The 21,514-nt window shown below is 37.5% G+C and overlaps 1 non-coding gene across 1 annotated transcript; it reads left to right on the top strand.

Moving 5' to 3' along the window:
- The first annotated feature begins 14,430 nt into the window (after window positions 1–14,430).
- On the top strand, window positions 14,431–14,537 carry LOC125939267 (U6 spliceosomal RNA). Its single transcript, XR_007463007.1, has one exon. It is a non-coding gene; the product is annotated as a U6 spliceosomal RNA (small nuclear RNA).
- The last annotated feature ends 6,977 nt before the right edge of the window (window positions 14,538–21,514 follow it).

Raw genomic sequence — 21,514 nt, 5'->3', positions numbered from 1 at the left:
ACTTAAAAATTATAAGCACTGATACATGGGGTAATGAGAGCAGATATGTATAGCATGGCTTGTACCTTGAGTGTGTGCCTGGATACGCGGTCCCTGCCTCAATGCATGGCTAATACAACCTTTGACAACCTTTACCCAGGGAAGCAGAATTCCAAGAATAATGCACATAATCAAAATAGCATCATTCCTTATCCTACAGCTAGAGAGAGACTAATTTACTGGCTGCAGGTTACAATAGATTAAAAAAAATACTATTGCTTTCATGCCTGTACCTATCTTCAGGCTTAATGTAAATACCTGTTTGAAAGACTGCAACTTAATCAGTTAAGGTATTAGAGTGATTCACCACCAGCTCTAATTACATAAATACAATATTATATGTATTTAAAGGCTTGCAAATGCTAATTCCCATTTCTCACCATTTGTATCCAAAACCTCCAGTTAATTTCCTTTTCCTGAATATAGTTTGTAAATTACAAAAATGTGGGAAAAGTCACTAGTCTAGTAAACGTTTCTTTCAATAGATAATTTCCTTTCTGAAGTTACTGTAATTTATTTCAGGAACTGAGACCTTTTTCCGGGAATCCTTCTGTTCTCATCAAGACAGCCATGTTCTCCAAGGACAGTCTGATATTTCTCTTGGCTAAACTCTGGGGACATTATCAAAGGTATGGTACAGTAAGTTACTATTTCACAAAGGTTAAAAAAAATGGAAGGACACATGTGGAGGTGGGAGAGTGTTAATCACATTCAAGTTAAAATATTGTTAAATTCATAGAACTATAAAAATTTTACATCAATATAGATGATTTCAACAAATATAAAGCCTTTCTTAATCCCTGGCCTGATTGATGAGATTTTTCCATTAAAATTGCCCATTCCATTGCAAATATGGATAATATATAATTCAAAGTCAAAATCGGGTCCCTTGAGTTTCTTGAGATTGGATAAATGTCTCAGAACATTAGCAAACAGGCCTTAAAGGGAGGTGACAATCTATAAACCATCCTGATGCCTTGTCAATAGGAGGAGGGAGACAGGTTGAGACTGTAAACCAAGCAACCTTTTCATGACCTCAACCCTCCCCCAACCTCTGAAAAATAATAAGGACTGATCCTTGGGTCTTTGTTTGAGGAAGCTGAGAATAAGAATTGTGAGCTCCTGCATTCCCACAGAAACTTAAAGTAACCACAACCCTTTCCGTTCACAATTGCTTTGCATTTGGTGACCTGAGTTCAAGTAGATGAAATTTTGCCATATCCAAGAGCTCAGAAATAATTCACACTATCATTATCCTGAGCAAGACAACCAACCAGGGCTAGTGTGACCCATGGGGGTTGGGGTGGAGGGGTGGACAGGTAACAGAAGGACATATTTCAAAGTGGTAGGCAGACCGGGGAACAGGAACTTTTGAAAGCCTTTCAGGGACCCTGAGGTTTTAGCTGCCACGAAGATGAGAAAAGAGCTCCAGATTCAGAATTAGTGACCCAGGTTTCTGGTAAGCTCTGCCATTAATTTTGTGACCTTGATTATGTTTCTTAATCTCTCTGGGTCTCAGGTTCCTCATCTACAAGTTGTGTGGAAACAATATCTATGTTACTGCTGTCTCTCAAAAGTCTATGATTTTGTGAGTGTTACTTATTCCTCAGAGATACAAGAAAACTGCTGTTAACTGCAATTATATTACTAGAAGAAGAAAGAAAACAAATGGAGTTTTCTCAGTCCAGCTAATGACACTCTGCAACTCAGCCGTGAGGTAGTCGGTGAGAGGCAATGGGACAAATCCACATCCTTGGGCTAATTACACGTGGAAGACCTCTGCGCATCACCATGGTGACCAAAGGAAGGGTAACGCCAGTAAAGGTCAAAGACTGGAAAAAGGAGGATGGCATTATGATAGGAATAGATAAAATCAACCACAGGAGCCTGAGACTTGATCACAGGTCCCAGTGCAGTGAGACCTAATTATTTTCTAAAACAGTATGTCAAAGTAGGTGCAGGCATCACCTGCTTCAGAATCACTTAGTCACACATGCAAATTTCTTGAATTCATCCAGCCCCGCTGAATCTCTTGGGGGGGAGGGCAGGCAAGAAATCTGCATTTCTAAGAAGTTCCCCAGGTGTTTATTTTGCACAGTAAAACGAGAACTACCAATCTAGCAAATGGAGAGGAAGAAGTTGGGAGGAAAGGAAGAATGAGATATTCAGCATCTACACTCACAGAATACCTCTAGAAGCATAGGGGTAGGTAATAATCATGGTTGCCTCCAAGGAGGTCTGAAGTACAGGGTAAAGGAGAAACTTCTTTTTCACCATAAACTCATTAGTGTTGTTTGTATTTTTACTATGAGCAAGAATTAAATAAATAAATATTTCTAGTCCCCCCAAATTTTAGAAGTGCAAACTAAATTTGGGTACACTTTCTTGGAGTTGGAAAAAATGAACACTCCTGAAAGTTGAAGAATAAAATAACAACAGTTAAAACTTTCTTTTTTTTTTTATCACATTGGGTATGTTAAACAAAAGATAGCCTTATTTTTGTACTTTATCAAATGAAGGATGGCAAGGAAGACTGTCAGAAAGGATACTTAATAAAGATGCCTCCCCTCAATTCGACTTCTATCTAGGTGGTAGCCTAAAATTAGTACCTTGTTACTCACTACACTAGTTTTCTGTTTTCTGGGTGATTAGCAGTTCTTGCTAACTAACTTAGAAAATCCTCAGAAGCAGAGACCATATTTTACGCTTCTTCAAATTTCTCATAGCTCTTTTCACACCACATAGGACATAGTATTTGCTCAGTAAAATTCTTATGAAGTATTTTCTGTAATACATAACACCTCCCCTTTCTCAAGAAAACTCTGAAATTCAATTCAATTAAATATCTTTCTAGCTCCAAGACAGGCCATAAGTTGTGAGGTCCAGCAGTTGTGAAAGAGGATGCCTAAAAAGAAAAGACATGGATAGATCAGGTCCAGGGAGGACCATTTTCACACATGCCCAGGGCTAAGGTAGTCTGCTTAAGAAAACTGGAACAAAGAGGTCCACAGCTGTGAGCTATAATTGGAGGCAGACAGAGGTCATCTGCCAAAGCAACTGTTTTAAATTAGGCACCATGAGCTTAGGTGAAATTCATTAGAAAGTGTCCCATCCCACTATCCAAGTCATGCAAGACTACGCTGTGCTGTGCCTCTCATGAGAAGGGGAGAGATGAGCAATGCCTGGTATAAGGGTGAGAACTGCATCACCAAGTCCTGCTAAGTACCTATTAGAGAGGCCAGCTTTCTTCCCCTCTGCCCAAGACAGATGGAGACTGAGACAGAAGTACATTTAGGACACTTGCCAATACCTGATGGGAAGTAGGAATTGCTTCAGTGGTTCAATGGTAATAAGATGACCACGTGGCAGTGAGCAGCAGACAACCCTTTGATGTAAGTTGGGCATCTGGGCCGTTGGAAAAAATAGTGTTCGCCCTAGAAAAGCAGCAGAGCAACCTTGGAAGTTAACTGTACCCCAAATTCAGAATTTTCCTTCTATGGTACAGAGTTATGAGTTGTCTCTGGAGAGTAGCTGCCCAGTCAAGGACTACTTTCTCAGTTCTCTCGCTGCTAGAAACAATATAATGTGAACAGAAATGATGTGCATCACTTTCAAGGCTTTTAAGCAATTATTGTACCTTCACACCTTCCCCCATTCCCCTGGCTGGATGTAGATGTCAACCCCTATGCACTGACAGAGCCACAGGATGGAAGAAGCCTGGACCAGAATCATTTCATGAAGGAAACATCCACCAACAAAAAATCACAACTTTGGACTACTATCTAAGCAAGAAATAAACTATTGTGTTTGAGATATTATACATTGTGGGATCCATTTGTAATAGCATCTAGCATTATCCTGACTTTGGCTAGGCCAAAGATAAGTGCTATCATTCCTGGACTTCAGGGACAGTGTCTAGACCTGAATAACGTTCAGTCCAAGGGGGCAGGAGTCTGCAGTCACCCTACACTGACTAGGTGTTTGCAAGGGACAGAAGATTCTTGTGATAAGCATTACCTGGATTGAATGGGAAATACTCCTGTCTGGATTTTCTTTTCTCCAGGACACAACAAAGGATACTGTGCAAAGGAGATATAACTCCCCTCCATTGCTCTCCACATCATATATCCTTTAAAGAGGGGCATGTTTCCAAGGCCTGGAACACCATCTAGCTGCAAAATGTTTTAAGAGTTGAAGAGTTTCCTTTTCTAAAGACCAGACCCACAAAAGAACAAGGGTGGGGAACCCGGCCACAGCCCAAAGCAGAGCCTACAAATTCCCCTAAGAAATAAAAGACCCTAGAAGATTTCAATAGAGGCTTATAGTTCACACACACACACACACACACACACACACACACACATACACACACACACAGATATTTGCCTTTTGAATTCCAGACTCAGGTTATATCTGTCAGAGACAAAGCCTCACATTGGGTTCCATGGTGGACAAAAAATACATAAGACACCATCCCTGACCTCCAGGAACTGACAGAATATAACTCTAACCTAAGTGTTACAGAAGAGAAGAGTGCAGAATATGCTATAAGAACAAACAGAATGTACCTTAAGAACAAAAGGAATAATTCCACATGGAGCAAGCAGGAATTTTTCTTGAGAGGGATAGAATGAATTCTGTGTGTAGGAGGAGAATCACCCAGAAGGGCAGACAGAATAGCTCAAGTACAGACCCTGAGATATGAGAGGACAGGACATTACTTATACTGGATCCTCTTGCTTGCAAAAGCATTTGGGGCCATTATCTCAATCTTAGTTACTAAGTTTCTTAGCTTTTTCCTTTCCAATAAGAAATTAAAATGCAAATTTTAAGGAATAAACCTACCACAAAGAATTCTCAGGGCACCTAGGTGGCTCAGTCAGTTAAGCATCTAGCTCTTTATTTTGGCTCAGGTCTTGAACTCACAGTTGTGGGATTGAGTCCCACATCAGGCTCCCCACTGAACAAGAAGCCTGTTTAGGATTCTCTCTCTCTCCCTCTACCCCCTCTCCCCAATTCATGCTCTCTCTCTTAAAATTAAAATAAAATAAAATAAAATAAAATAAAATAAAATAAAATAAAATAAAATAAAATAAAAGAATTCTCTGAGATACTAGGTACATGAAGAGAGGGGCATATTCTGAGGTAGAAAAGGAGGATATAGGAGGGCCCAATTCACAATTTGCCATGACTGTGTAACACTCAGCTTTCCAGTGATAGCTAAGACATTGAGTAAGGAGATAAAAGTGAAGGCTGGAAAATTCAAATTGCTTTTGGGTAAATGACCTATGCAATGGGGTGGGGCCATTACTCGGTAATGCCAGATACCCAGTAGGCATTCAGTAAATGCTTGTTGAATGAATGGCCCCTACATCATGCATATGCTTTGCCATGATAAGTTGTGTCAGGAATATTATTAAAAATTCATTGATTCTGTTGCCCTAATTTAGCGACTCATCCTCTGTCTTTACCACCCACATGTGGTCAGATCACAGAAACTTCTCAAGGCTAACCTAGGGGAAAAAATTATATCTCTATCTATCTATCTATCTATCTATCAATAATGCTTTCATATATATACACACACACATATATATACACACATATATATATGTATATATATGTATGTACATATATGTATATATATGTGTGTATATATATATGTATGTATGTGTGTGTGTGTGTGTGTGTATATATATATATATATATATATATATATATTTAATATTTAAAGGACTTTCCAAGCTGGGAGTCCCATAAAACCAAGAACTGCCCTCCATTGAAGCTCCAGTTCTGTCTTGCTTTCTTACTCACAGAAAGAACAGGGAAGTCTAATCAATTTAGATAGCTATAGACCTTTGCAGCAAGGACAATTTTAAAGTGTCTAACATGGTAAGAATTATGAAATAATTCTCTACATGTACATCTTTAAAGGTCTATATGCATAAATTAGTTTCCCATAGTGCTGCAGAGCTCTAATTATTTTTTAATTTATACAAATACATGCAATTAAAGTGCAATTACAATGCAATTAAAATGCCAGTATAATTAAAATGCAGAAAGAAGAAAATTTATAAATGTGTTCATGAATCCCCTTGATTTCTTCTTAGGTTCAATTAATGCCACTTATAATTTAAAGACTGTGACAAATCTGTATTTCAGCTAGAAAGACCATCCCATCAATCCATGTACCTTAGAATGTGAAGTCTTACCTAGATCCACAGGGTTTGTCTTTATAACAATGTTGGATAGAGCTGACCAAATGAGAGTTGCTTAAAAAAGGTAAAGCCAAAAGAAGGGGGAAAAATAAGGGTGTCTGCCCTACAGAGTGAAGAATGCATGTAAAATACTCTTTCCAGTACTTCTTAAGTGTTGGCCAGATATATTTATATATTTCTCTAACAAGAGCTATGACCCTCTTTACTCTATTTTCTCTGTAAACACATTCAGTGAATAAGGACTGATCTGAGGTGCCATAAACACACAACAGACATTTTTAGAAAACTGAAGATGACTTCTGCTAAACAGCTCCTTTTTTAGGCTTCTATAGATAAAAGCTTTCCATTTGAAGGGAGGAATAAAAGACAAGCAGCAAGCAGTCCAGTCACATATTAGAAACTCAAACCTAGGGGCGCCTGGGTGTCTCACTCGCTTGAGCGGCAGACTCTTGATTTTGGCTCAGGTCACGATCTCACCGTTTGTGAGACCAAGCCTCAAGTCAGGCTCAGCACTGACAATGAGGAGCCTACTTGAGATTCTCTCTCTCCCTCTCTCTCTCTCTCCCACTCACGCACATGCACTCTCTGTCTCTCAAAATAAATAAATAGACTTAAAAGAAAAAAGAAAGGAACTCAATCCTAAAAGGCTAGATTTGATTACATTATTTTTTGTACAACAAACATTTATTGAGTACTTCTGGGTGTATAAATAACATATGATCCCATGGGTAGCCATGATTTGGAGGAGAGAACAGATATGTAAAAAGCTCATGCTGTGCAATGGGATAAATGTAATAGAGGTCATGTGCACTATGGAGGCACATAGAAACTAATAATAAAGAGCTCTCCAGAAAGGAGAAAATGTTCCAGCTGGGTCTAGACTGAACAGTGGAGCTTATCCCTTAGCAGCCTTATTGTCTCTGTGACTGGGGCACAACTGACTGTTTAGTGGGTAGATGTCAGGAAAGCTAACCATCCTCACCCAGGGTCAGTTCTCTACACCAAGAATTGTCCCACTTCTCACATGACTTTCAAATATCTAATGTCATGACAGGCATTTAAGACTAACAAACCTGTTTAAAATTTTCTGAGCCTTATGCTAACTCAGTTTTACATACAAACCACAAAGGATACGTTTTGTTTTCTTTTGTTTTGGGCACCATTCATTTATCCAGAAATATTTTTTTTATATTCTAGGAATGCAAACATTTTATAAAACAAAAAAGAATTTCATTTTGTTTTGCTCAGAACTTTACATACTTATATAAACATATCAAGGTATATTTATTCCTCAGTCTTTTGATATAGAGCAAATTTTTTTCAGTACATGTCTTTTGATAATTCATACATTGTATTTCTTACATAAATATCAAAATATGTCTAAAATGTCCAGTTTCAGGGGTGCCTGGGTGGCTCAGTCAGTTGAGCATCCAACTTTCGCTCAGGTCATGATCTCCTGGGTTCGTGAGTTCGAGCCCTGCATCAGGCTCTGTGCTGACAGCTCAGAGCCTGGAGCCTGCTTCGGATTCTGTGTCTCCCTCTCTCTCTGCCCCTCCCCTACTCGCACTCTGTCTCTCTCTTTCTCAAAAATAAATTAACATTAAAATAATAATAATAGTAAATAAATAAAATAATAAAATTTCCAGTTTCAGATTCTTGAAACTGTGTGAGAACAGGGCAATTTCTAATGAGTCCCAACTTCCTCCAACTTTTTAGAATTGTCTCTTTGTGTACATTTGTGACTTGCTCTATGATATATAAGATTGCACAGTGCACAACTCCATGTTTTCTGCCATGTGGTAACCCTAGTGAATTCCTAGAAGTGGGCCATAGAGTCTGTGCATTTTCAGTTTTACTTAATATTACCAAATAGTTCTTCAAAGTAGCTGTCCTATTTAAGGTCCCGCCAGCAATGTTCCCATAACCTCACTAACACTTGGGAGTTATCAGACTTCTTAATTTTACTAATCTTACTAATAACATAATGGTATATCATTGTTTTAAGTTTCTCAGATATTTAGAGATTGGACATTTCTTACATGTTTATTGGCCAGTAAGGTTTCACCCTCTGTGAATTACATGCTATAGTAATCCCCACAACCCCCCCTTATCCACAGCTTCACTTTCAATGGTTTCAGTTATCCATGGTCAATTGCCATGCTGATGCAGATGATCTTCCTTCTGACTTACTGACAGAAGGTCAATAGTAGCCTAATGCTATGCCATGCCTACATCATTCACATCACTTCATCTCATTACATAGGTGTTTTGTCATTTCATATCATCACAAGAAAAAGAAAGGTAAGTTCAGTATAAGATATTGAGAGAGAGAGAGAGCATATTCACATAACTTTTATTACAGTGTATTGTTGAAATTTTTCTGTTTTATCATTGTTGTTGTTAATCTCTTAATGTGCCTAATTTATAAATTAAACTTTATCATAGGTATGTTTATATGGGAAAATAATATAGTATGGTGTACCTTAGAGTCTTTCTTACAATTACAAATAATATTTTTTATTATATTTTTGAATTATTTCCTGCTGGGGCAAAGAGATCACTTTAATATTTTGATATTGTTGATAAATCAAGCAGTATTATTTTCCCTATTGATTAACTGTAATCATTTGTCAAGGCTTTCATTTTCTATATAGACACTACAAACAATTCCAAATGCCAGTCTTCTTTTTCCTCATATTATGCTGTCTAGGACTTCTAATAGAATGCTGAATATGAACAAGAATAGAGGATATATTTATCTTTTTCTTACCTAATATACTTCTAAGTATGATATTCATACACATTTTGTTCATTTTATTTGATTAAAGAAATTTTGTTCTACTCTAGTTTGCTAAGAGATTTTATTATAAATGAGTGTTGATAGTTTCCCAAATTTTTTTTTTGCAAATTGTGAGATATTAAATGGTTGTTCTCTCTTAATATTGTAGTAAAATTTTTATATATTGAATATTCCTATATTTGATTTTTTTTTTAATATTTTATACTCATCTTGTTCATAAGTGAGCATAACCTAGAAATTCCTATTCACATATTTTCTTTTTTCAATTTTACTATCAAAACTATACTAGCCTCTCAAAAAATGAGTTGGGGATCTCACCCTCTTCTTAATGATGTTGGGTACATACAAATTGACCTATTTTCCTAGTGAGATATTCTTTCTTTTCATGTAACAATGCTCTTAATTCTTAATAACTGAAGAATAATGTTCTTAATTCTTAAAGAGTACTTGTTACTAACACACTTGTATTAATTTTCTTGTACTTAGTCTGACCTAAAATACATTTTCTAGCTTTTAATTTTAGCCCTTATGTGTCAAGTTTTAGGTGAGTCTCTTAAATATTACAGAGCTACATTTTTAAAGATCTCATCAAAGATTCTCTGCTTTTAGCTACTAAATTAGTTCATTTACATTTGTTGTAATATTGAAATATTTCTATTTATTTCTATTCTATTATTTTGAAATTTCTATTAAGCAAGCTTTTGATGTACTTCCTTTTTTTTTTTTTTTTTTTTTTTTTACTTTCTTAATTTCTGTTGCATTGGTTGTTTTATTCTTTATATTACTTTGGAACCTATATCATCTATTGCTATTTTTAATGATTATTCATATTTTAATGTATATTGGGCTTACCAAATTATAGAATTAATCAACATACCTTCAGCACTCCCAAATAAAGGAACTTAGACTATTTTATCTCTGATATCTTCTTTAAGCTTACATGTTATTTTTGCCTATTTTTTAAATTCCACCTTGATTTTTAATTCTCCCTCCCTCCATTTATTTTCAACATTATTATAGTTTTATATCATTAATACTTCTTTGGCTTTATTAATATTTTACCAATTTCTTGGATCCTCATTGATTTTTATTTCCCACTCTTTCCTTTGGGTTAAATTTCATTCCTACTAAAATTTAACCTTTATTAGTTCTTGTAGTGAGGCTCTATGATTGCTAGGTTCACTTCACCATGTTCTGAAAATGTCTGGTAATTCTAGACAACAATTATATACTTCCAGTATTTTTTATGTAATCACTCTACAGGCTTCAGACTTCAGTTGTTCACATTAAAAATTCAGCCATCCGGGGGCAGCTGGGTGGCTCAGACAGTTAAGCATCCAACTTCAGCTTAGGTCATGATCTCATGGTTCATGAGTTCAAGCCCCACATGCAGCTCTGTGTTGACAGCTCAGAGCCTGGAGCCTGCTTCAGATTCTGTCTCCCTCTCTCTCTGCTCTTCCCCCACTCTCTCTCTCTCTCTTTCTCTCTCTCTCAAAGATAAATAAATATTTTTAAAAATTTTTTAAATAAATTTAAAAAATTCAGCTGTTTAATTGTCATTCCTTTTGTAAGCTGACTTTTTTCTCTGGTTGCTTATAAAATCTCCATTTTCTCGTTGTTATAGTTTCATTACAATTATATGGTTGTGAATTTATTTGTATTTTTATTCTGTCTTGTACTCACTGTGCTTCTGACTCATTATTCATGTTCTTATATCAATTTTTAAAATTCTCAGCCATTATATCCTTATGTATTGCCTCTTCACTATTCTCCCTCCTTTCTTTCTGCAACTCTTATTAGAACTATGCTGGACTTTCTCATTTTATCCTCAAAATTTAAAAATTTCTCTTTTATATTTTTCATTTGAAGTTTCTTATCTAGCTACTGTAGCTAACTCTGTTATTTACATTCAACTTCTCAGCCATTGTATTTGAGAATGACAAGTAAAGACTTGGTGCTTTATCCAATGCTATAGACTTATGGTAAACTTTTTGAAAGGAATCCTGTACACCCTCTGAAGAAAAAACCAATTGCTTAAACAGTGCATTGTACAAAAACCTCTCAAATGCCAACATAAAACAGCTGAGGTACTTTCTCAAAAACTTGTCCAAACAACAGTATTCCAAAAAGATGAGATGTAGCACCCAGAGCTTCCATCTTTTCTCTAAATTGTGAAGCTAGGTTGGACACAGCAGGTCAAACTCCCCACTATCACTATATTTATCAATTAAAGTCTTAGCAACACAGCGATCCCAGTCATGGTTCAACCGATTTGAGCATGTATCTCTATAGGTTTTTCAATACTGCTGGACTCAACTAAAATACATCTTTTGATGTCTGGTTACCAAGGGCTAACGGACTAAGCTTTAAAACCTTAGTAACATATTCTATTTGAAATTATCTGTATACCTCTGTTGTATTCATAGCATATGAGGAACAGGAAAAGGGCAGAAGAAGGCAGAAGTTGCCACTTGGGGGCTTGCTAGCTAACACACCTGTACTGGCACACATTTGAAATAGACTGCACTGTGCTAAGCATTCCCTTTACAACTCACACATTGGGGTTTTTATTTCAATGACTATAGTAGTTATTACTAGGAGTTCTATTTGATTTATTTGCAAATATGTCTGGTCTCTTCATTGTATCTTACTTTCTATGATTTTAATGCTTACTTTTACATTTTTAATTATTTTCTTTTCTTTTTTTCTTTTTCTGGTGTAAAAAGGTGATTTTATTAAAGCATAGGGACAGGATCCATGGGCCTGAAGAGCTGCCCTGGGACTGTGAGGAGAGACTGATTATATACTTGGGAGTTGGGGAAGATGAAGACAAGAGGAAGTTTCCAAAGGGATTTTCATATGCTAAAGAAGACTCACAGAATACTGGAGACCTACCTATTGTCAAACTAAGGTTTTTTGACCTCTAGTATTGTTTTTGACCTAAAGTATTGTTAATACTTTAACAATAGGGAGTTCCTGGGAAAATGCACTTATTTTATTTTTTTAAGTTTATTTATTTATTTTGAGAGAGCACACGCACACAGGCTTGCAAGCAGGGGAGGAGCAGAGAAAGAAAGAGAGAATCCTAAGCAGGCTCTGCACCATCAGTACAGAACCCAACAGTCCACTTTTACACAGAGGGTACAGGCTTTCAAAATCCAGGTTTCATACAAGGGTTTTATTTCAAACTCTGCCTATACAACACTAGCCTCATTTTCTATTGCAGACATTAAAACCCTCCTGCTCCAACCTCCAGGGAAGACTAAGCATCAGCTCAGACTCATACTTCTTTGATTTACAGTTTCTTCTTTAGGGGGAACTGTAGGTTTCCATTTTCTCATAAACACAGTTAACATTTCTAAGGATTTTTATTGTATTTTATCCAGATGTATAGAAGCTATTAGAGAATTTTCTAACTGTTTCATCTGCCAGCTTGCTGGAAGCAGAAATTCTCAATATTATTTCTTAATATGCACTTCTCTTTTTGCACTAATATTATAATGCTTTATATTCACTTTAATTATATGATTATAATGATAAATTTAACTGAAACAAACAGATCTGGGAGCACACATATACAATCATCTGATGCTTTATGAGTACACAACTCCAACTGGCAGAAGCAGAAGTTTAGGGCATACTAGAGACTGTCCTGCAAGCCAGGTGTGTTTTGTAGGCTATAAACATCAGTTTCATGTGTTTCATAGAAACACTGGGGAATATTATAAATCCAATAAGGGGGTTAAATGGAGATTTAAAAAGCATCCATTATAACTTTTAGGAATGGAGCGTAGGAAGTGATGAGAAATGAGTCTAGAGAAATATGTTAGATTTATGCATTGAAAGCATGAGTCATTCTGAGGAATTTGGCCTTAATCCTTAGGAAATGGTAGGGGAGGGCATATCAAAGTGTATGGACCTGTGGGTTTTGAATGAGAAAACATACAGGAAACAATCTGCATAATGTTTTGCACAAATGTATGACATTTTTTCTTATTTCAATATCTATAGAAGCTTCAAAAAAAAGCCTAGGAGTTAGTGAAGCACTATAAGCATTCTAATATTTATTTTTTTTAATTTTTTTTTAATGTTTATTTATTTTTGAGACAGAGAGAGACAGAGCATGAACGGGGGAGGGTCAGAGAGAGGGAGACACAGGATCTGAAACAGGCTCCAGGCTCTGAGCTGTCAGCACAGAACCCTACGCGGGGCTTGAACTCACGGACCGCAAGATCATGACCTGAGCTGAAGTCGGATGCTTAACCGACTGAGCCACCCAGGCGCCCCATAAGCATTCTAATATTTAAATGGCTGTTAGTTCTTAAGCCACTTCAAGGTCTTTGCAGATGCTCTCAAATGAAACACTGGCTCCACTCATTCAGCCTGTGGCACCTCAGTGATCTTCTCAGCCACCCAGTAAACCTCTGGGTGTAAACCAGTTACATACTCTCCAAAGAGGTCTGACTCTTAATGGGGGAGAGAGAACCCTCTTGCAAATGTGTTCATTCCCCGTGTATGTGCCTTACCTAAACCCTAGAGTTAGTGACTACTCCCTATATTTGCCATTCTTGTTTTCTTTAGAGTTCTTTTTACTCCTTAGTAGTTATGCCCCATTGCTAGCTAATAATTCTTTAATTAAGCTTTTTCTGTTTTAATTACTGTGTTGTTTCCATCTCCAACCTGGACCCTGACTGATACACACACTGAAATTTGAGAACCAATATCCTAGATCACAAAATTATCTCAGAGTGTCCAGTTATTTTCACCAAAAGTAAGTGAATTATTCTAATGACCATATAAATAACTGTTTCTAAGAGATTAAGGGTCATAAATACCTGAACCTTACAGGCTCAAATAACTATTTATTCAGTGAAATTCTGCTATACTGTATATGTAATCTGTACATGTACACCGATGCTTTTAGGATCATGAGGCCTATAAAACACTAATTTTTAAAATTCCAGGTAAATATGATTTAAGGTAAGATTAATCATCTGTGGAACTAAGAGATAATATTCATAATTACAGTTAAAAGTTGTTTGCAATTATTGAGTTATAAAGTTCTTTTTTTTTAATTTTTTTTTAACATTTTATTTATTTTTGAGACAGGGAGAGACAGAGCATGAACAGGAGAGGGTCAGAGAGAGGGAGACACAGAATCCGAAACAGGCTCCAGGCTCTGAGCTGTTAGCACATAGCCCGACACGGGGCTCGAACTCACGGACCGTGAGATTATGACCTGAGCCGAAGTCGGCCGCTTAACCGACTGAGCCACCCAGGCACCCCTAAAGTTCTATTTTAGTCATGAAAGGAGTACGAAAATCAGGAAAAAAAAATATATTTTTAATGAGGCTTTCCAAAGGGAATATCCTTGTGCTCGCTTCAGCAGCACATATACTAAAATTGGAGTGATGCAGAGAAGATCAGCATGGCCCCTGTGCAAGGATGACATGCAAATTCGTGAAGCTTCCACATTTTTCTTCTGACAAAGGTGATAAATTCAGACAACATCATGATCTAATAAACTTTACCTTTTAAAAGTGAGGGAAAAAAGAATACCCTTTTTCTAAAAGAAGTACAAGATCTCACACATAACATATTACAGCCATTATTGTAGGGAGGTAAACATTGCTAACAGCAAGAAATCCGACCTTAATTTATTTATTTTTTAAGTTTATTTATTTATTTATTGGGGGGGAGGGGCAGAAAGAGGGGGAGAGAGAGAATCTCTGACAGCACAGAGCCCAACACAGGGCTGGATCCCACGTCCCATGAACTGTGAGCCAAAATCAAGAGCCAGACGCTTAACTGACTGAGCTACCCGGGGCTCCTGATTTACTTATTAAATTAAAATAAAAACACATATTCAGTCAAAGTGACCTGTCAGTGCTGTAGTTTCTACTGCTTCAGTGAATACATTTCTTATAAAAGATCAGGCTGTTGAAACGTAAGGTCCAGAAAAGAAAGTGATAATTGCACCTATATCAAAGCTATAGGTCACAAAGTTTCAGAACTTTAGCTTTCATTTCTTTTGTGTGTGTGTGCTGTAGTTTTTTTAATGTTTATTCATTTTTGAGAGACAGAGAGAGACAGAGAGTGAGTGGGGGAGGAGCAGAGAGAGAGGGGACAGAATCTGAAGCAGGCTCCAGGCTCTGAGCTGTCAGCACAGAGCCCAATGCAGGGCTTGAACTCACAACACGAGATCATGACCTGAGCCGAAGTCAGACACCCAACCGACTGAGACACCCAGGCGCCCCAACTTCAGCTTTCATTTCTAAGCAAACTTTAATTATATGAATCTGAATTTTCACGAGGCCTCCTATCAATCCCTCTTCCCTGAAAGTGAGTCAATTGTAAAAATCAATATTAATCAATACAAGTCAATTTATATTCAAGACACATTCTTTTTTTTTGAATATATGAAATTTATTGTCAAATTGGTTTCCATACAACACCCAGTGCTCATCCCAAAAGATACCCTCTTCAATGCCCATCACCTACCCTCCCCTCCCTCCCACCCCCCATCAACCCTCAGTTTGTTCTCGGTTTTTAAGAGTCTCTTATGCTTTGGCTCTCTCCCACTGTAACCTCTTTTTTTTTTTCTTCCCCTCCCCCATGGGTTTCTGTTAAGTTTCTCAGGATCCACATAAGAGTCAAGGCACATTCTTAACATCAGACTCATCAAAACACAAAAATCAGAAAGGTAGTCTCATATTCATTTATGTGAATATCTTCAGGCTTGACATTATTCAATTTGAAACAAATGACTTTAAAAAGTAAGGTTTTCTCCTGGCAGAACCACAGGAACTTGTTCAGAGGACTGAGGGCCCCTGTAAGTCTCAGTATCAGATTGAAACTTCAAATTCTTCCAGTCTTCTTGGTATGTAAATTTTGATTAATGCCATGAAAAGTGCTACTTTAAGATTTTCATTCTTGCTTTCAGTTTCCTTTGGATTTTAGTGGCCTTGATTCTTTGTCTTCTATGCAGAAATGTCATAGCAGAATCTCAGCAGATCTCCTGGGCAACTGGAGGTGAAGAGGGGTAAGGCAGTATACAGGACTTCATGAGAATCATACAGGGCATCTTGGAGGACATGGTGTTCAAAGGGATGTTCATCCTAGTTAGGTGGAAGAACCATTTTCGGGGGGGGGCTTCTATGAGATAGAAGGACCAGGGAAACTTATTCCTCCAACGGAGAAGGCTATTATGTCTTCTACTCCATGGAGTAGCAGCTGACAAAGTGTCTTCACCAGTGGTGCCTATTGTTTGTTGGTGTCTTTCAATCAGCTCTGCAGCCCTTTTCTTCCTGCTACCTAGCCAGGTGGCATCCAAAGCCTCATTCAGTTATTTAGCAGACATTTATGGATTCCCTTCCAAGGACAGGCATTGCATGACCTTACCTAGCTGACAGCTTCACAGACATGCATGCAGTGATGGTAGTAGAAGGGAAGGGTTGAGAACACTGGCTTTGAGATCACATAGACTCAGGTAGAAATCCCAATTCTGTTATCTACTAGCTTTGTGATCTTAAGTTTGTCATCTATAAAAAGAAGATAATACTTCATAGCATTTTTCAAGGAACTAAATGAAATAATACACACAGGGGCTGAGCAGGTATCTGGCATATCATGAGAGTTCAATAAAATGTTGATATTATTTTGTTGTTATTATTATAATAATTTCTTAACTATCCATTCTGAGCTCCTGTCCAATATTTTCAAATGCCTATAGTTCTCTCTCCCTAGATATCTTCTATGAGTATGTCAAACCCAGTGTTTCTAAAACTGAATCCATTAGCATTCTCAGGAAAGTCATCACCATTTCTTCTTAGTATCTCCATCTGCCATTATCTTTATGGACAAATAAAATATCTGGATGCTGCCACTTTTGAGTCCTGTTTCTTCTTCACTTCCATATTAAATATGTCACTTATTCAGTCCTTTTTAACTCATAAATGTATCCCTTTCTCTCCATTCCAACTGGCACTGCCCTGGTTTACAATTTCAATCTCTCTTTCCTATGTAACCCCTAGATACAGCCAAAGAAAATCTTTCTAAATAACTCTGAGGTTAAATATCCTGTCCTGTTGGGTTCACAACTACATTAATATTTGTTGAAACACGTTATAATTTTTTTTATTCAAAAAATACAGCCTCTCCACTGGCCTCCTGCTTCCAGTCTGTGCCCTAGATCATGTGTCACTCTGCCACCAGAGTGATCATTAAAAAAAATCTAACCACACTTCTCCCACTCAAAGTGTGGAAAACCATCCACTTTTGAGCCCCAACTTCACTTTTGAGCCCCATCTCCTGCCAAACCTATATATGCATGTGTATCTTATATACACTCTAGTCAAATAGAGCCAGGTTTGGGGCACCTGGGTGGCTCAGTTGGTTAAGCGTCCGACTTCAGCTCAGTTCATGATCTCATGGCCCATGAGTTCAAGCCCCACATTGGGCTCTGTGCTGTCAGTTCAGAGCCTGGAGCCTGCTGCAGATTCTGTATCTCCCTCTCTCTCCGCCCCTCCCCCACTCATGCTCTCTCTCCATCAAAAAATGAATAAACGTTAAAAAATTAAAAAAAAAAATAGAGCCAGGTTTTTCCAAGTTCTGGAGACTTCTACTTTTGTCACCTCTACCCGGGATCCCTTCCCCAACCTGTGCCCCTATTCTGCCTTTCCAATTGCCATCATCTTTCTCATTCTTCGAAAGTTACTTCCTCTGTGAAGACTGCCAAAACTTTTCTCCCAAGGACATTCAACCAGTTTTGCCTCTGGTTTCATCTGGTAATCACTCCACCATGGGCTTGTTACAGAACAATTCTTTCCATGTCTGACTCTCACACCAGACTGAGCATTTATCCTACTAGACTTTGAGGTCTGCAAGGTCAAGTCAACAGTTTATTTCTTTATACTGACAACATGTGGTTGGTCTTTGATAAATGTTTGATGTATGAAAGGATGAAAGGACATTTTAATTAGGTATGGATGGAGAGAGCCTTAAGTTCAGTTTGGGAAGGAAATGGAAAACACTCATTGGTATTTTTTAGCGGGGAGGCAAGTAGCATCTCAAATAGTAAGAGATTTTGCAAATGAAAGCATGGCGTTGTTTTTTTCTCTTATAATGAGAAGCACACTCAGAATTGCAGAATTACTATTAGATATTCAAGTAGCCAAAGGCCTGTGGAGTCAAAGAGTAGAACAAAGTTTTCAGTGCACACTGTGTGTAGGCCCTTAGGAAAACAAATGAGAAGAAGTGATGACTAGCGCCCCAGGTCATGTGCACAGGCTTTGAACAACTGGTGGAATTATTTGGTCCTTTGAGGAAGACTGATAGCCCCATGTAGAATGGTATGAGTGGGTATTCTTCTATTAATAGTGAAAATTAAGGGAGATATCATCCTGGGCCAAGGAGAAAACCTTCATCTGCAGGCCAGTTCTATTATATAAGGGGTATGTTACTTTGCTGGGGCTGCCATAACAATGTACCAGAAACTGGGTATCTTCAACAACAGAAATTTAATGTCTCACAGTTCTGGAAGCCAGGCATCAGAAATCAAAGTGTCAGTAAGACTAGTTCATTCTGAGTCTATAAAGGAAGGTATGTTCCATGCCTCTCTCCTAGCTTCTTATGTTTGCTGGTAATCTCTGGCATTCATTGGCTTCTGATGCCTAACCTTGATCTCTGCCTTCATTTTCACTCCCTGGGGGTATATATGTGTCCAAATTTCCCCCTTTTATAAGGACACCATAATATTAAATTAGGGACACATCCTACTCCAGTATAACCTCATCCTAACTTAACCAATTACAATTGCACTGACCATTTTCCAAAGAAGGTCACATTCTGAGGTATTGGGGGTTAGGACTTTAACATGTAAAGTTTTGAAAGGATACAGTTCAACACATAACAAGAGATTAGATGGTGTCATCCCAGGAGATCCTATTCTCCTAGCATTTTGAGATGGTTTATGAGAGACACACAAGGAAGAGAGCTGGGATATTAATGGCTTAGAAACAGAAGGGGTAGGAGATCCCTACCCCTAGCAAACACTATTGAGTAACCATCCAATCATTGTGGGGAAGGGACAGACTACAAAAGGAGGGGAAGAAGGATGCTCAGAACCAGACCCACCTCCAATTACTCTTCTGTAGGTCATAGAAGACTAACACCAAGAGGCTCTTAGGGCTAAAATCACCATCAGACTTGAGGATTTGGATTTGTCCAGGACTGGGAAGGTATTGTGCCAACTGGTTTACAAAAGTCCCAAGGCGTTTGAAAGAGGTTGATGAGTCACTAAAATTGAAGTCTTGTCTAATTCCTTGTATCCAAATTCTGGTTGTGCATAAAACATAGAATGTGTATAGGAAAAGGAAGATTTGATAAAACAGTTTCTCTGCCTTAAGTTATGGAAATGAAACCAAGACTTAGAGGGGGAATATATGCTATGATGTAGAAGAAATAGCACAAGACCAAGAAGCTAGAGAATTCTGTTAAATCCACATTTTAATACTAAGGAAATTTAAGCAAACTCTATCAACTCACTGAGCTACACTATCATATCTTAAAATATGGTACATCCCTCTGAGAATGGTCATTTGACTAAAGAAGATAATGCATGTGAAATTACCACTCAACTCTAAGAGATGATTCAATGAATTCATTAGTATGGTGATCAAATCCTATTCTTATTTGAATCTGCAACATCTAGCACACATTAGATGTTCAACAAATGTTTGCTGAATGATTGAATGAATTCAATCTGACTCTTAAAAAGATACAATCCTAGAAAACAAGGTCCAGATCTCAAACCTGAATACTATCTGAAGCCTTGAAAACAGACTTCCCAGATGTCCTTATTTACTACCAGGCAACACTAGAATCTTAAGGACAATACATTTCCTGAAGGTAGCATCTCAATTATCCAAAAGAAACTCTATTGGTATGGTTCCTACCATGTTCTGAGCGGCCTATTAGAAAGACCACACCCCCTGGCAAAACTCAGGAGGGTTCTCTTTACTTGGGGAAATCTCCCCTGAGTATTAACTACACATCTGGTACACTACTCAACGGGTGAGTGAAAACAGAAAGCAAATCCATAACAGCCAGCATAAACTTCTACCAGTTATTATTCCAAGGTCCTGTGGCCATGGGGAGACCTTTGTGCACATTATTATGGCTGAGTGTTATTACCGTATATTGCAAGTTCTGACCTAAGGCTTCTTTCTCCCTCGGGTGATTCACTTTTTTCTTAGTACCATCTACATTGTTTCTTGTAGACTGGTAAAAAGTTCACGTAAAATCTCTTACTTTAGTACCTAAAGTTGGAAAAAGGAAAGTTAATTTCAATGCAAACAGAAGAAATTGGCCTGGTTAAGACGTACTGAAATATCCAAATCATCTGTGGCAAGGGGACATTTTTCAGGGAAATTGTCCTTTAAAATTAGGTGGGGCTCACTACTCTGAATCTGTGGTTTTAGGCTTTAGAGTGATTAGATTGTGATGCTTTATCTTAACAAGTGATGTTTAGGAAATCATTAGATCCTGAGAGGATGTACTTTATAGCATTTAAATAAACTTAAGTTACTGGGCCCTAAAGGGCAAAATTGGTCATCATTTTATATTTGATCAAAATAGTTTGCAATTATTTCTACTGGGGGATTTAGCCATTTGCATCTTGCAGTCAGTTTTAGAATTTTTATCCCTTTGAACTTGCCATAATATCATGATTAATTGATTGATTCCAGGGTTCAGGAGTCAATAAACCCAGTATTTGTTATTATTTATTATTTAACTGCCCCCAGTGTGCCGGCTGGCATTCAGAGGCTAAAAAAAAAAAAAAAATACAGGCCAGCTCTCACAGCTTCTTAAAGACTTGATTATGCAGGAGAAAAAAAAAGAAAACCCCCCTTTTTTTTCCATCATGTGAATATTAATGGGAAAAAGATAACAAAGAAAATGCATGCTGTATTTTTTTGGCTATTATTTCAACATGCTCTGAAGATCTAGATTATTGCTAGTTTTTAACTGAACCTTTTGCTTTCCATATATATCCATACAAACCCATATTTGTATCTGTACTGCATCTGAAACTAAAGTTCCCAATTTAGTTATTCCTCATATTGTAAAAACAATTCTACTTGAGCATAGTTCAGGAAACACGCAGGCTTAGAAAAAAATGAGCAATAAAATTGTCCTCAGTTCAGAAAAATAAAAAAATATGTAAGTGCAGGGGTATTGATTGTGTCATGGTAACCTGTGTGCTTTTATTAGATTGAAACTAAGGCTTCCTCACCTGAATAAATACTCCTTCAGAGGATGCATTTAGCAGTGGCAAAGAATGGGTCAGTGATCCCAAGAAACTATAACCTCATGATACTTAGGTTTGCTGTCAGAGCCCTGGGATGTGACCAAATTGACCAAAATAGAGGCAGCATAGTATAAATATGTTACCAAA

This window comes from Panthera uncia (genome assembly GCF_023721935.1).
Source record: "Panthera uncia isolate 11264 chromosome B2 unlocalized genomic scaffold, Puncia_PCG_1.0 HiC_scaffold_24, whole genome shotgun sequence".
NCBI lineage: Eukaryota > Metazoa > Chordata > Mammalia > Carnivora > Felidae > Panthera > Panthera uncia.
The sequence above is the reverse complement of the archived record's forward strand: the minus strand, read 5'-3'. Positions and strand labels throughout refer to the sequence as shown.